This window comes from Piliocolobus tephrosceles, chromosome 6 (genome assembly GCF_002776525.5).
Source record: "Piliocolobus tephrosceles isolate RC106 chromosome 6, ASM277652v3, whole genome shotgun sequence".
Lineage (NCBI taxonomy): Eukaryota > Metazoa > Chordata > Mammalia > Primates > Cercopithecidae > Piliocolobus > Piliocolobus tephrosceles.
Genome location: NC_045439.1, coordinates 45,745,687 through 45,759,604, shown reverse-complemented (window position 1 = coordinate 45,759,604; position 13,918 = coordinate 45,745,687).

Sequence of the window (13,918 nt, the reverse complement as noted above, 5' to 3'; positions counted from 1 at the left end):
AATGCCATCTGCAGTGACCATCATGCAGCAGCAGTAGCAGCAGTGGGTGCTCATAGAACTAGTTCCATGGCATGATTTCAGCACTGTGTGACTGCGTATCCTCTAGACCTGATTCCTATCCCTTCCAGAGAGTATAGGAACTATCCAATATCCTTTCATTAAATTCCATTTCCTTCCTCAGTTAGCCAGAGTTTGAGATCTGTTGCTTACAGCTAAGAACCCTAACAAGTTTTTGTCCTGTTATCAAAAGAAAGTATAAGTATAGGGCCAGGTGCAGTGGCTCATGCCAGTAATCCCAGGGCTTTTGGAGGCTGATGCGGGCGGATCACTTGAGATCAGGAGTTTGACACCAACCTGGTCAAAATGCTGAAACCCTGTCTCTATTAAAAGTACAAAAAAATGTTAGCTGGGCATGGTGGCGGGAGCCTGTAGTCCCAGCTACTTGGGAGGCTGAGACAGGAGAATCGCTTGAACCCGGGAGGCGGTGGTTGCAGTGAGCCGAGATTGCACTGTTGCACTCCAGCCTGGGCAACGAGAGCAAAACTCTGTCTCGAAAAACACAGAAAAGAAAAGAAAAGAAAGTATAAGTATAGGAACTAGACGAAACACTCTTTAACTTTCCATAAAAAAACAAAATTCAAGAAATTGGATAAATAGGCAAATTGCAGTTTAAGTTCCTTTAGCAATTCCACACATACAATGCATTTCTGAGCTTGCTGCTGGTCACTGCCTAGAACAAGAGCCACAGGCCTTTTTATGCCTGAAAATTAAAGAAAGCTTGGCAATGATTGAGATTTTAAGATTTTCCTAGGATTTTCTCTTAATTAAATATGATATTGTAAAAGTGAGGCCACCAGGTAGAGCAGAGCAAACGCTGCAGATTTTGGTTTGGGGCTGTATGTGACAGAGATTACCAGACCTCTGTTTTCTCATATTAATCAGAGGACTGCTTAAATCCTTCATCTCTGATACTCTGTGCTTCTAAGTTGGTAAAACCCAGAGTGAATTTTGTTCCAAATTGGTTAAAGCAATTCAAAAAGGCGCCAGCCAGATACAGACTGGATTACCCTGTATTTAACTTCCCTGTACTTAAGACTCTTTCTGTAAAATGCATGTTTAGAGATAGTGCCATACAACTAGCAAAAGAGATCATCAGCTGTCCTCTGTGTACTCTGATCAGTAAATTTATGTACAAGACACAACCTTTCTCCTACTGCTTTACATTTTCTTAACCTCAAAAGTTAAGACTCCAATGACCACAGCTGCATAAGAGACAACTCATCAACAACAACAACAAAAAGTTTCCTGATAATATCTGTTCTTGAGTTTATCGATATGAAGAGGAGGCTATCTACCACTCTACTCAGTAATGGGTGGACAGAGGAAAAGATGCATTTTGAGGCTCATAGAGGCACACACAAACTGAACTGTTCTTTTTTTTTTTTTTTTTTTTTTTTTGAGACAGAGCCTTACCAAATCGCCCAGGCTGGAGTGCAGTGACATGATCTCTCAGCAAACTGGAACCTCTGCCTCGTGGGTTCAAGTGATCCTCCCACCTCAGCCTTGTGAGTGTGAGTAGATGGGACTATAGGTGTGCACCACCATGCCCAGCTAATTTTTTTTGGTAGAGACAGGGTTTTACCATGTTGCCCACACTGGTCTTGAACTGAAGTGATCTGCTCACCTGTAATCCCACCTTGGCCTCCCAAAGTGTGGGATTACAGGCATAAGCCACTGCACCCAGCCCACAGACTATTCTTAAGTGCCAAAGAAAAATGTACGGTGCATGCCTTTAATAGAAAATCTATTCTCTTATTCAGTTGGAGGTATCACCGTACTCTCCACCTCATCCTTATTTTAAAAATGAAATCTATAATCTCTCTATCAAAAATCCTAGAAGGAGTTCAAAATTGAATCTCTTCTGAGCTAATTTAATTTAGGTTCTCTGTAGAAACATTTTAATCACATTTCTCTCCTAGTTGTGTACAGCTGTGGAATAGTAAGGCTCTATTCAGAGTTCAGAACAGCCTCCCTTTCTTGTTGCTGACTCAGACTTCTAAAAATTACATTTGTGGCTGAGACTAGCAATGAAAAGAAATTCAAATTTGGAAAAATTTGGAGAAAATCCTCCTCCTTGCCAAAGGGAGGACTTTTTCTCAAATCATGAATTGGGCAGTTTGTCTTCCATCTTCCAACTTCTTCTTTCTTGGTTTTTCTTTCCCTGAACTCTTAGATAACTTTTGCCATCTCTCCATTCATAAAAATCTGTTTTCAGCAAAGGGTTAATAAACATACTCCCATTTAGTCGAAGAACAGCCTACAGCCTACTACTATGCAGTCTTCAACCTACTACAATTTGGTTTCAGTGCCACTTCCTAACTCGGCCCCCATTAAAACTTCTCTCACTGAGGCCACCCGTAAGCTCCTAATTGCCAAATCCAGTAGACACTCCCCGGTCCTCATACTAACTGGGCTCCTGTAGGAGAGAGACATTGCTAACAGGACTCCATTTTACTTGCCCAGCCCTCAGAGATGAGTCATGATTGAGCTCAGGCAGTCATGGCAACCCCTTTCATTCTGTCAGTTATTGATCTAGGAAGGGCAAGGACCCTTGATCAATGAGACACAAGGGAAAATCTGATGCCATCCCCTGGAAAATATTTTCTTCCTTGAAAAAGAATGAGGCACATGAGGAGAAAGCCTTATTGTCTCTATTCCCCTTGATTTCTGTTTGGCGAGTTCTCACATGCAAACTTTTTGCTTGTAATGTTCAGCCTGTGACCCTGAAGGTGAAATTTTTTACACCCTGAAGGTGGGCAGAGAAGAAGAATGGAAAATGTCTGGATCCTCCATGACATTGCTGGGTCACAGAGCCCAGAAAGAGACCACCTACCTCAGACTACTTGATGAGTCATTTATAATGACTGAAGCCACTTTTATTCTGTTACTTGCAGCCAAATGCATCCTGATTAGTATGATCTGTCTGTGTAGCACGTGATATTGTAGACCACTGCTTCATTAAAATCTCTGACTCTCATCTCTATGTGCTCTATGTACTCTATGTACTCTTCCTTAATATGACCCTCAAATATGGGTGCTTCCTGAAAGACTAGCCTTCCAACCTCTTCTCTGCTTGTCCCCCATAGTTCCTAAGAGGGCTCTTCCTGGCCCACTGCTTTAGTTATCACTCATATTCACACCTCTCGGATTTCTCTCCTATGCTTTTTCTCAAGATATGTGAGATAAAACTCAACCACTTTCCTTTGTGAACATGCCCCTCTGCCCGTATGCTTCATCTTATTCGATGCTAACTTCTCTACCCAGTCCCCTAAGACAAAAACACAGGCATCATAATAATCTTTCTTCTTTAATTATCCACACCCTCTCCTAGTCTTTATCACAGTGAATTGATTAAATAGTCATGCTCAGTAACCTACTAACATTTTTTTTGGAATCTCTCCATTCTTTCTCCTCTTACTCATTAGTTTACACTTTTTCGCCTTGTGCTAAGACCATTGCAAGGCCTTCTTAACTGACTCATTTTCCAGTTTTGACTCCTTCATCTAATCCTTTGCATTGCCTCAAGATGATTTTTCTGTAGGTCAAATATTAGAGGGCCTTTCCTCTACTTAACCTTTCATTGATTCCTTACAATAACATTCAAGTCCCTTCCTCATTACACTTTAGAGTCTCCTTCTAGCTTCATATCCTCTGAAGCCAAGTGAGGAAGGGTCTATTTTTTCTGCAATCTCCTTTCTACACTGTCTCCACTTAATCTAGCTGGCGCACTCCCATTTATCTTTGGTTGAGGCATTATGTCAGCTGTGAAGAGTCTTTCTTTACTCTCAATACCCTCCTTCCCTTTCTCCATCCATCGTGAAACAGTTAGACAGTCCCCCCATAGGATCTTGTGCATGCCTCTACCATAGCATGTATCAACCAATTCTGGAATCCTTGACTACATTGTCCAATCTCTATTCGACTCTGATCACCTTGAGGACAGAGACTGTCTCGTTCATGTTTTCACTCCAAGTCTAACAGATAGTAGCAATAAACATTTCAAGAAGAAAGAATTAAGTGAATGAATGAATGATGTTTTAATTCTCAGGGTATTTACATTTTACAAAAATAAAACAACAAAACCACTAAGCCATGAAAAGGAATTTCTAATTATTTGATGTCCCACCTCAGGGCCCAGTGAGGAGGCACTGTGGTGAATCACGCTGCATGGACAGCTATTAGTCCACAATAAAATCCACTGTCTTGCCTGTTGGGCAAATTTTCTTTCAGAAAGTGTCAGAAATTTTGGCATTTCAACAAGGCATTTCAAAGTCTATAAGTTGTCCAAAATTAATTATAGCCTTTAGTGAGCATACTGTAGTGTTTTTCATGTAGTTATGATTCTTTTAAGGAACTCGTGTAAAAAGCATAGTTTTTCTTAAGAGATGAATTCAGAAATTTTATGGAATGCATCTGCAATATGTATAGACATGAGAGATGGTTTTAGTCATGCTGCACCCCTGATATCCAGTTATAAGTTGCTAGCCATCATTGTTAGACTCAGTGTACACACTGTGTTTAACATAATGTGAGCAGATCCAGCCATTTTTTAAATGCGGTAATCATTGACTGAGGTAGATGTTGCACTCACTCTTCTGCATTTGCTTGATTCAGATCTATTCTGTATCCTGTCTGTGCCCCAAGAGGTTGACCTTTATGGACCACATCAGTTAGGCTGCCCATCTCCCGGGTTTCTGATTGGGATTGGGCTGTGAGCACCACCAGCAAAAGATTAGAAGGAGGGAAGAGAGAGAGAAGTTACTTCTTCCTTGTCAGTTCCTGGTTTGACAATGGCTGCATTCCCCAACCAAACGCCACAGCTCCTATTGGGTGAACTTCTCCAGGTTCCTGTAACCCCTCCATCCTCTTGCCTCTTAGGCCTGGAGGTCATAGAGGTAATAACAGTCTCTGCTGGTGCTAGCATAGGAGGGTTTCACTATCCTCTCTTGGTTTCCCTCAACTCTACCCTTACACTTGTATATATTCTCTTCATTAACCTTTCTCTAATCATGTACTTTGAGTGCCACCTGTTTCCTACTGGGACCCTAGCAAATACACATGCTCAGGATGCTTAGAGAGATGACAAAAAGCATTAATCTATTTACTCCATCGCCCACAACTTTCATCTTTGTTTGCTCAAACCTCATCCACCATGGGCACGAAAGTTCCCAATTATAGTAACACAACAATATTTTGGGGTAGTCATCTGCAGAATTTTGGTTCTCTCTCTGTTCGTGTAATTCTAATATAATGGTTCTCAACTGCCTAAGAGGCGGGCAGTTACATGCTTTGGAACTGGTTAAAGTTGGATGAAAGGGCCCCTGGGGCGGATGCCAATCAATAAGGTGCATTGATACATCACTGGGCTACAGCAAACATGGCAGAAAATGCAATAAGACAAAGAAAACAGTATTACCTAGAAATCTTCGCAGGAGGAACACTGTATGTGTTGGTAGAAGAATTTCGATGAGTCATTTGAAGTAGGATGGAGAGAGGAAAAAGGATGAGAGACATCCTCCCACTCCAAAAGCCATGCTATGGTAATAGCAGGTGGCTTGATAGACTGGTTTCTAAGGAGAGTGGGTTGCGTTAACTTGGGAGATTATGCTTGTGCTAAATGTGTGTTCTTGGGTCAGAGCTGGAGTGAAATTGTTCTTGAAGGAAAAGGTAGAAAGTTTGAAATGGCCTCGTTGACTCTCTTTTGCAATCATTTCCCCATGCAGCTCGACCAACCCCTGAATTTCTGCCCATCATTTGCTAAACAAAATGATATCTGTGTCACTTGGCTTCTGGGCTTTTGGTATATGTATCCCACATTGGGGCAATGGGGTTCTGCTTCTTTGTGAAGGCTTGGGAAGAGCCTTAGACAACATTGGGAGTATATTTGATAGTAAAAGCCGTTGCTGCAGATCCCAGTGCACTCTCTACACTCAGACCTCATCAGATGCCTTTCTCCCATATTCCAATGCAAAAATGACCAAAATAGCCTTCCTCGAAACCTTGGGCACCACTGGAGGATTAATATGTTTTACCACTAAAACTGAATAATGTTAACCTTACCTAATTCACACACATGTAAACTTACTCCATGTCAGATACAGACTCCAGGGGTTGGGGTCAGTGATGGGAGATGTTCGGTTATGGGGTTAGATAGCAAGGGGTTGGGGAAGGAGGGGTCTGGGGATGGACGTAAGAGTCGGGGATGCTGCATACACTTTTTGGTAGCAAACAGTGGTTTTACAGGTTAATACGATTGTTTAAACATGGCTGAGTGAAATGGCACTCTCTGATGGACCATTTTGTATTGTCATGCTTCGTTCTTATAGATGCCATCCTGCACACCTGGAATGTCCTTTTCCTCCACCAGTGACCCCTACCTCACAGAACTAATTTCTGTTCATCTCTCAAACTCCTGGCCAGGTGTCACCTTCCCTCAGTTATTCTTCACTGACCCCAAATTAAGTGAGGTGCCTGCCACCCCTCTGTGTGCTAGTGGCACTCTTGCATTTTCCTGGAGTAGCTCTGATCACACTGTACTGTGATTATTTATTTGCCTGTCTCTCTTCTCAAGGCAAGAACTGGATCTTAGTCTTCTCTCTATCCCTAAGGATTTCATAAAGCTGTTCCTACTGATAGGAGATGCTTGTTGAATGAATGAAGAAATGAATGGGTGATGTTCTAGGATGGTTTGAACTCTAAAACCTGCCAAAGCTACATGAGCACACATAAACCGGAGTCCTGCAAGACCTCTTGCCACACACAGACACACACATGAATTAATGTGTAATCTTTGCTCCATTTAAAATCTTTTCATCTTGAATCCCTCTTATAGTTTTGTTCCTCTGCGTTGGCAAAATGATGGCATAATGCTTAAAGAACATGAGTTCTGGAGTCAGACAGTCTGGGTTGGAGGCTAATTTTTACTTCTTGCTGTGACACTGGGCCAGTGACTTAACTTCTTTATGACATTTTCTTATCTGCAAAATGAAGGTAATACTAGTGTCTGTCTCATGAAGTTGTTCCTATATTTACATTCACGGAAAAACTTATAAATAGCTCATATTTATTTTAGCAGACAGTTTTTGACATGGACATATGATTCTGATATTGTATACATATATTACAGCCTAATGAATTAATTAGATGTTTCACAAGGGACACCATAACACTTAGAGGCTCTGTCATTTGAATAAATTTGAGCCCCATTGATGGAAAACATGCAGAAAATCTCAAGTCACTAAATATATGTTCAGTCTCTATTCTGTTTCTTGGCAGCTTTATGACCTCAAGCAAGTCTCCTAATATTTTAATCTCAAATTTTTAATCTGTAAAATGAGGCTACTTATATTTGTGTAACTTCTAGGATTTTTCAATGCCCAAATAAAATATTATATAATATGGAGCCATATGATATAAAAGATTATTATTATTGTCACTGGTATTTTCTCTAATCAAAATCTAACAATTCAAGGTTTTCCCTAATCCTTTAGGGCTCTATGAAAAGACATTATATTGTGTTCACAAATATCCAGTTCTCCTCTCCTGAACACAGGAAGACTATACTGCTTTGCCTCCCTCTGTGGGGCCACCTGACTTGTAGCTAAAGGCAGTGCAAAACCTAGGCATGATTCTCCAGCCCCTCATCCCCAAGCACGGCACCCAACAAGTCCATGTGCTCCAGACAGCACAGCTACGGGATAGTAACTAAGCCATTCTAACTTGGTAGTAGGTAAGATGCGAGGCACCCTTCTGAGTTACTTTATTTGCATTTCAATTAAAATCTCTGAAGATAAAATGTCATAATACAAATAAATGATTCAAGTGATAAAATGTCAGCTCCTATAACTGCAAACCCACTGGGGAATATTTTTTTAAGTAGAAAATGTCTGTTATCACTTCAATCTCATTTAGTGTGTGTCTGCTTACTTTCGTGTAGAGCCAATTCCGGGTGCTTAGCCAGAATACTAAATGACCACATGAGCTAACATTAGGGTTGCCAGATTGAGGGAAAAAAATAAAGGACATCCAGTTTAATTTGAATTTCAGATAAATAATGAACATCTTTTTAAATATAAATGTGTCCTATGCAATATTTAGGACATATTTGTACTAAAAGAATTATCGGTGGTTTACCGCAAAGTCAAACTTAACATGATGCCCATGAAATATTTGAGACTTACCTACACATTGTTTTTCTGAGGTTCAAATTTAACTGAGTGCTCACTGTTTTACCTGGCAACTCCAGCTACATGGTGCCTTAGTCAACGGTGCTTTTACAGTTGTTTATATACTTCATTGCTATTAAACCCAAAAGGGCAAACATAAACTAGACAATTACTCTAAGCAATATCCTGTTTGACCTTGCTGCAAGCTAAGGGCGATAAAAGATTTATTAAAGGAGTATCAGTTGCCTTATTTGTTAAACTCTCCTTATGCCCTCTTAATATCCTCTTGGCCTCACCTCTTTTCAGGGCCCATGGACACTATTTCTGCTTCAGCTATTTTGATGCAACCAACTCTGTATGCACTTCGATCAGTTTTGCACAGGAACAACTTGACAATGCCCTGCCTTGTGTCCATAATACACCCACCTCACCATTCACCCTGGAGCTTTTATCCTGCTGCTGAAATGTGATGCTGTGAGGCCCACTTGCCGCCCCACACATGGGGCAAAATTGTCATCAGTGGGGGACAGGAGCTGGTGAATACAGTTTTTCTCTTCCTCCCCCAAAACTGACTGTCCTGAGATGCAGTAGTTTATATGACTTTTCATAAGACAGTCTTGGGGATTAAGGAATCCATTGCATTTGATACCTAGAGGTGCCTACATTTTGCCTTGGGTTCTGCTTTCTGGAAAACTCGGGCTGAGATATCATATAACAGACATCTAGTAATGAAGCATTCTGTATGGGAAGAGTAAGGATTTTTAGTCAAAGGACTTGGGCTCGATCTAGTCGCTGCCATTTACTGACTGAATGCCTATAGAAAAAAATATTTAACCTATATGACTTTCAGATTCTTCATCTGTAAAATGGGGGTAAGAATAAGCACTTCATAGAATTGTTATGAAGATTCAATGGGAAAATATACACAAAAAGCACATTAGTAGAGATCACTGATAATTTTCTATGTGTTGGGCACCGTATTGAGGGATTTATGTTTTTAGAATCAATAACCCTGTGAGGTAGGTTCCATTGTCTTCTTCATTTTACAGACTGAGGCACCAAACCAGATGACTTGTTCAAGGTAACAAACCTAATACATAAGGAGACAGAATTGGGAACCAGGCAGTCTGACTCCAAACCTATGCCCTTAACCATTACGTGGTACTCTTCAGTGAACAAAACAGTGCCTGGCACAACATCCATTCTTTCTCTCCTCCTTAGTAACAGAACCCCTCATTTATTTCAGGTAGCAATGTACCCAGCTAAATGACTACAGCTCTCAGAACTCCCTTGCAGTTAGATGTGATTACATCACTCAGTTTTGACCAATTATGTACGAGTGGAACTGTTAGGTGGTACTTCTAGGGGGTTTTCTTAAAATGGTGGGAGGTGGGCCCTTCTCTTGCTCCTCCTTTCTCTTACCTGGAATATGAAGACATGAAGGCTGGAGCGCAGGTAGCTACTGTGGACTCATAAATTGATAATACTAAGGATGACAGAGCAGCAAGATATTGTGGAGCCACCACAAGGACCAGAGACAACCTGTCTCAGCTCTTCTTGTAGATAAAAGAGAACTGCTTTTCCACCTGTTTCAGCCAGAGGTGTTTTGTTTTTATATTTGCACTGTGTGTATGTGTGTGTGTGTATGTGTGTGTGTTTTCTTTTCTTATTCTTGTCTACATAGCCAAATATAATCCTAACGGATGCAGAATTTGACATTTTTGGCTCCCTGCCTATCCATTTATATTACAAACCATAAAGTAGCACATATATTTTAGTTGTAATTATTACATTTAATATTGATGGAGTATCCTTATTAACCATAGTTCCTACCTAAGCATAACTTTGGTAGGAAGTTAGGAGGAAATATGAGCATACTTATTTCAAGAATCGAAATTGGTTGATACTGCTACACATATTGCAGAACAGCTGCTGTCACATAAATCTAGTTCCATCTTTTCAGCCAAGGCTCATCTCTCCCCAGGCAATATGCTACTTGCTTCATGTAAATATATTCATTTTCCCCACAAGACATGGTAAGGAAAGAATGTATTCATTTACCAAGGTGAACTCTGAAGTGTGGAACAAAATCTACATCCATAATTATTTTTGAGACCAATGGCCAGGCAGATCATACTATTAAAGACCTGAAAACAAACACATTAACAAAGCAGCCAATATTTATTCCTGACCATTGGCCAATTTGGCAAAGGATTAGAAATTAATTTTATGAGGCCGGGCATGGTGGCTCAAGTCTGTAATCCCAGCACTTTGGGAGGCTGAGACGGGCGGATCACAAGGTCAGGAGATCGAGACCATCCTGGCTAACACGGTGAAACCCCGTCTCTACTGAAAAAACATACAAAAAACTAGCCGGGTGAGGTGGTGGGTGGCTGTAGTCCCAGCTACTCGGGAGGCTGAGGCAGGAGAATGGCGTAAACTCGGGAGGCAGAGCTTGCAGTGAGCTGGGATCCGGCCACTGCACTCCAGCCTGTGTGACAGAGCGAGACTCCGTCTCAAAAAAAAAAAAAAAAAGAAATTAATTTTATGATCACCTCTAATTGTTGTGTCAAAAAAGTATATGTATACTTCTCACAAATTTGCTATTTATAATCATCCCTATTTATAAAATCAATGAAGCTATATTTCAACCTTATAAATAATGCCCGTGTTGTCAAAAACAAAACAAAAACAGATGACTCTGGATAATGAGAATGTTTAGAAAGCAACCACACAGAATTTATGCATATAAATGCTCACTTTAATCTATTTCATGTTTATACCTTTTTTATTTCAGTATGGTTATATGCCATTTACAAATAAATGATTAATTTTTAAAATAAGAAAAATAGGCCAGGTGCAGTGGCCCACGCCTGTAATCCCAGCACTTTGGGAGGCCGAGACGGGCAGATCACTTGAGGTCAGGAGTTTAAGACCAGCCTTGCCAACATGGTGAAACCCCATCTCTACTAAAAATACAAAAATTGGCCAGGTATGGTGGCACATGCCTGTAGTCCCAGCTACTAGGGAGGCTGAGGTAGGAGAATCGCTTAAACCCAGGAGGTGGAGGTTGCAGTGAGCCATGCCATGCACTCAGCCTGGGCCACAGAACGAGACGACTCCATCTCATAAAAAAAAAAAAAAAAAAAAAAAAAAAAAAATTAAAAACACCAAGTACTTGAACTAAATTAATTGGTACAGCAAGGCAGTTAATCTAATTTGAGTTTTTTTTAGTGGCTTTGACAAAAATAGAAACATATTGGGCTATATATTAAGTTATATTCGACTTCTTGCCTGATTAGAGGGAGCAAATACAATTTTTCTAATTTTTTAGTTTTTCTAAACTATAATTTTTCTAAATTTTTCTAAAATGAAAAATTTTCAATCTGGTTTCAAGGATGTATTGCTATAGGATCTTTAGAAAATGGAAAACAATGTCTTCAACCGCAATTTTGTAAAATTACGAAGGTATTCTAGGTAACTTTTCCTATGTTGATCCTATATAAAGCCTGAAAGTCTAAAATTATAACTCAGTAAAGGCATTTTATTGGTGACATTTTGTGAAATTGTATAAGAAATTTATTTGTTCATGATCCGATTCTGTGGTTTCAGCAAAACAAATACATGTATGCTCAAAAGTTTAACAAATTGCCACTAAAATTCCACAGTTATGTCTCTTCTTTCTTTCCCATTCAAGAAAGCACATCTGAATGCAAGTCAAGGGGACATTAGTATGTGTATAATCTTAATACTGCTTTAATTTAGAAAATAAAGTAAATCATTGACAGAATTCAATCATCTAACTGGTATTAATATCACATTATTTGCACTATGGGCTCTCTGCCAAAATGGTCCTTCTCCTTTCCTCTATTTCTATGATCCCTCTCAACTTAAATATTGAATGATTTAAAGGGTCCACATTTAATTTTTAAGTAATGAACATGTACTAAATGGGAAAATTTACTATTCATAAGTTTCAAAATATATTAATTTAATTTCTTAGTACAACCCTTATGTTTTCTCATAAAAGGAAATAGAAAAGTGTTATCTCCAAGAAACTCCATAACTTGATTATGTTCTTTTCTTAAACTGTACCCGATCCTCTATTTACAGCAGAGTTGATAGCAGATCACAGATTTATAGAATCCTCTACTTGAATTTTCTAGGGGTTAAGTCACAAACAGTGGCCCAACAATAGCCCCATTCCCCCAAACTCAGAAGGATTTGAGAGAATGACTCAGACATACTACAATTTACTTACCAAAAATCACAGACCAAAAATCCTAAATCCATGGCTTCACCATGATTTCCACCTTCCTGATATTTTCCCAGTGGTGTCAAATATGAAACAGCCTGACTTCATGTCAGACTTGGGAGGATTAGGAGGGAGTAAAGCCTTTTTCTTAAGTAGAAAAGCAAATGACAGAAATATTATTCCTTTTCTTATATAGAGAATATAACATTGTGCATAAACGTGATTCTGTATTTAAACATTAAATTTCATCTGTCTATAGCATGCATTATTAAATAAGGTCATTAAAAATGCAGACTCTCAGAATAATTCTGAGAGTTTCTCAAAGGGCATATAGGTATAGGTAGACACTGTGGCTGAGAAGCTGCTGCAACTCAACACAGGGAGAAACTTAGGGAACCCAGAAGAATAACCAAGTAACATCTCTTGGTTTGTGGCTTTCACATATCAGACGTCTAAGGGAAAGCCTTGGAAAATATCAAAGGACATTTTCTGACACTGAAAAGTGGAAAGACACCATTTTTGACTGAAAGAAAATCTAGCCAGGCACTTGAGAAAGTGGGAATGAGGGAAGAAGAATTATCCTTCAGAGTTGGCCAGAGAACAAGTCATTCCCCTTGAATGTTGGCATAAGTTAGAGGGTGCCTAGTAGTTAGGGTAAAGTTTTCCAAAAATCAACTTTTGAGTATATCCATGCATGTAGATCAGTATCTGGTTGACAATATAGATTTCTGTGCCAACATGGAAAATATCGTTTCAACATGAAAAAATATTAAGAATAGGTGTTAACAATTGACTGTCTTGATTATGAAAGAACTTCACTAAGTCTTCCAGAAAATATCTAATTTTCCATAATACAAAAAAATACATAATTTTTTAGATTAGGAAGGATGGGTTAGAAGAAAAATACAGACCAAGCATGGTGGCTCATGCCTGTAATTCCAGCAATTTGGGAGGCTGAGGCAGGAGGATCACTGGAGCCCAGAAGTTCATGACCGGCCTGGGCAACATGGTGAAACCCCATCTCAACAAAAAATGAAAAAGTTAGCTGGGTGTGGTGCCATGTGCCTGTAGTCCTAGCTACTCATGAGGCTGAGGTAGGAGGATGGCTTAAGCCCAGGAGGAGGAGGATGCAGTGAGCTGAGATCCTGAGATCACACCACTGCACTCCAGCTTGGATGACAGAGCCAGACTCTGTCTCAAAAAACAAACAAACAAACAAACAAAAAACACCAGAAAGAAAGAAGAAAGAAAGAAAAAAAGAAGAGAAGGAGAAGAAGAGGAAGAAGAGGAAGAAGAAGAAAAGAAGAAGAAAAGAAGAAGAAGAAGGAGAAGAAGAAGGAGAAGGAGAAGGAGGAGAAGGGGAAGGGGAAGGGGAAGAGGAAGAGGAAGAGGAAGAAGAAGAAGAAGAAGAAGAAGAAGAAGAAGAAGAAGAAGAAGA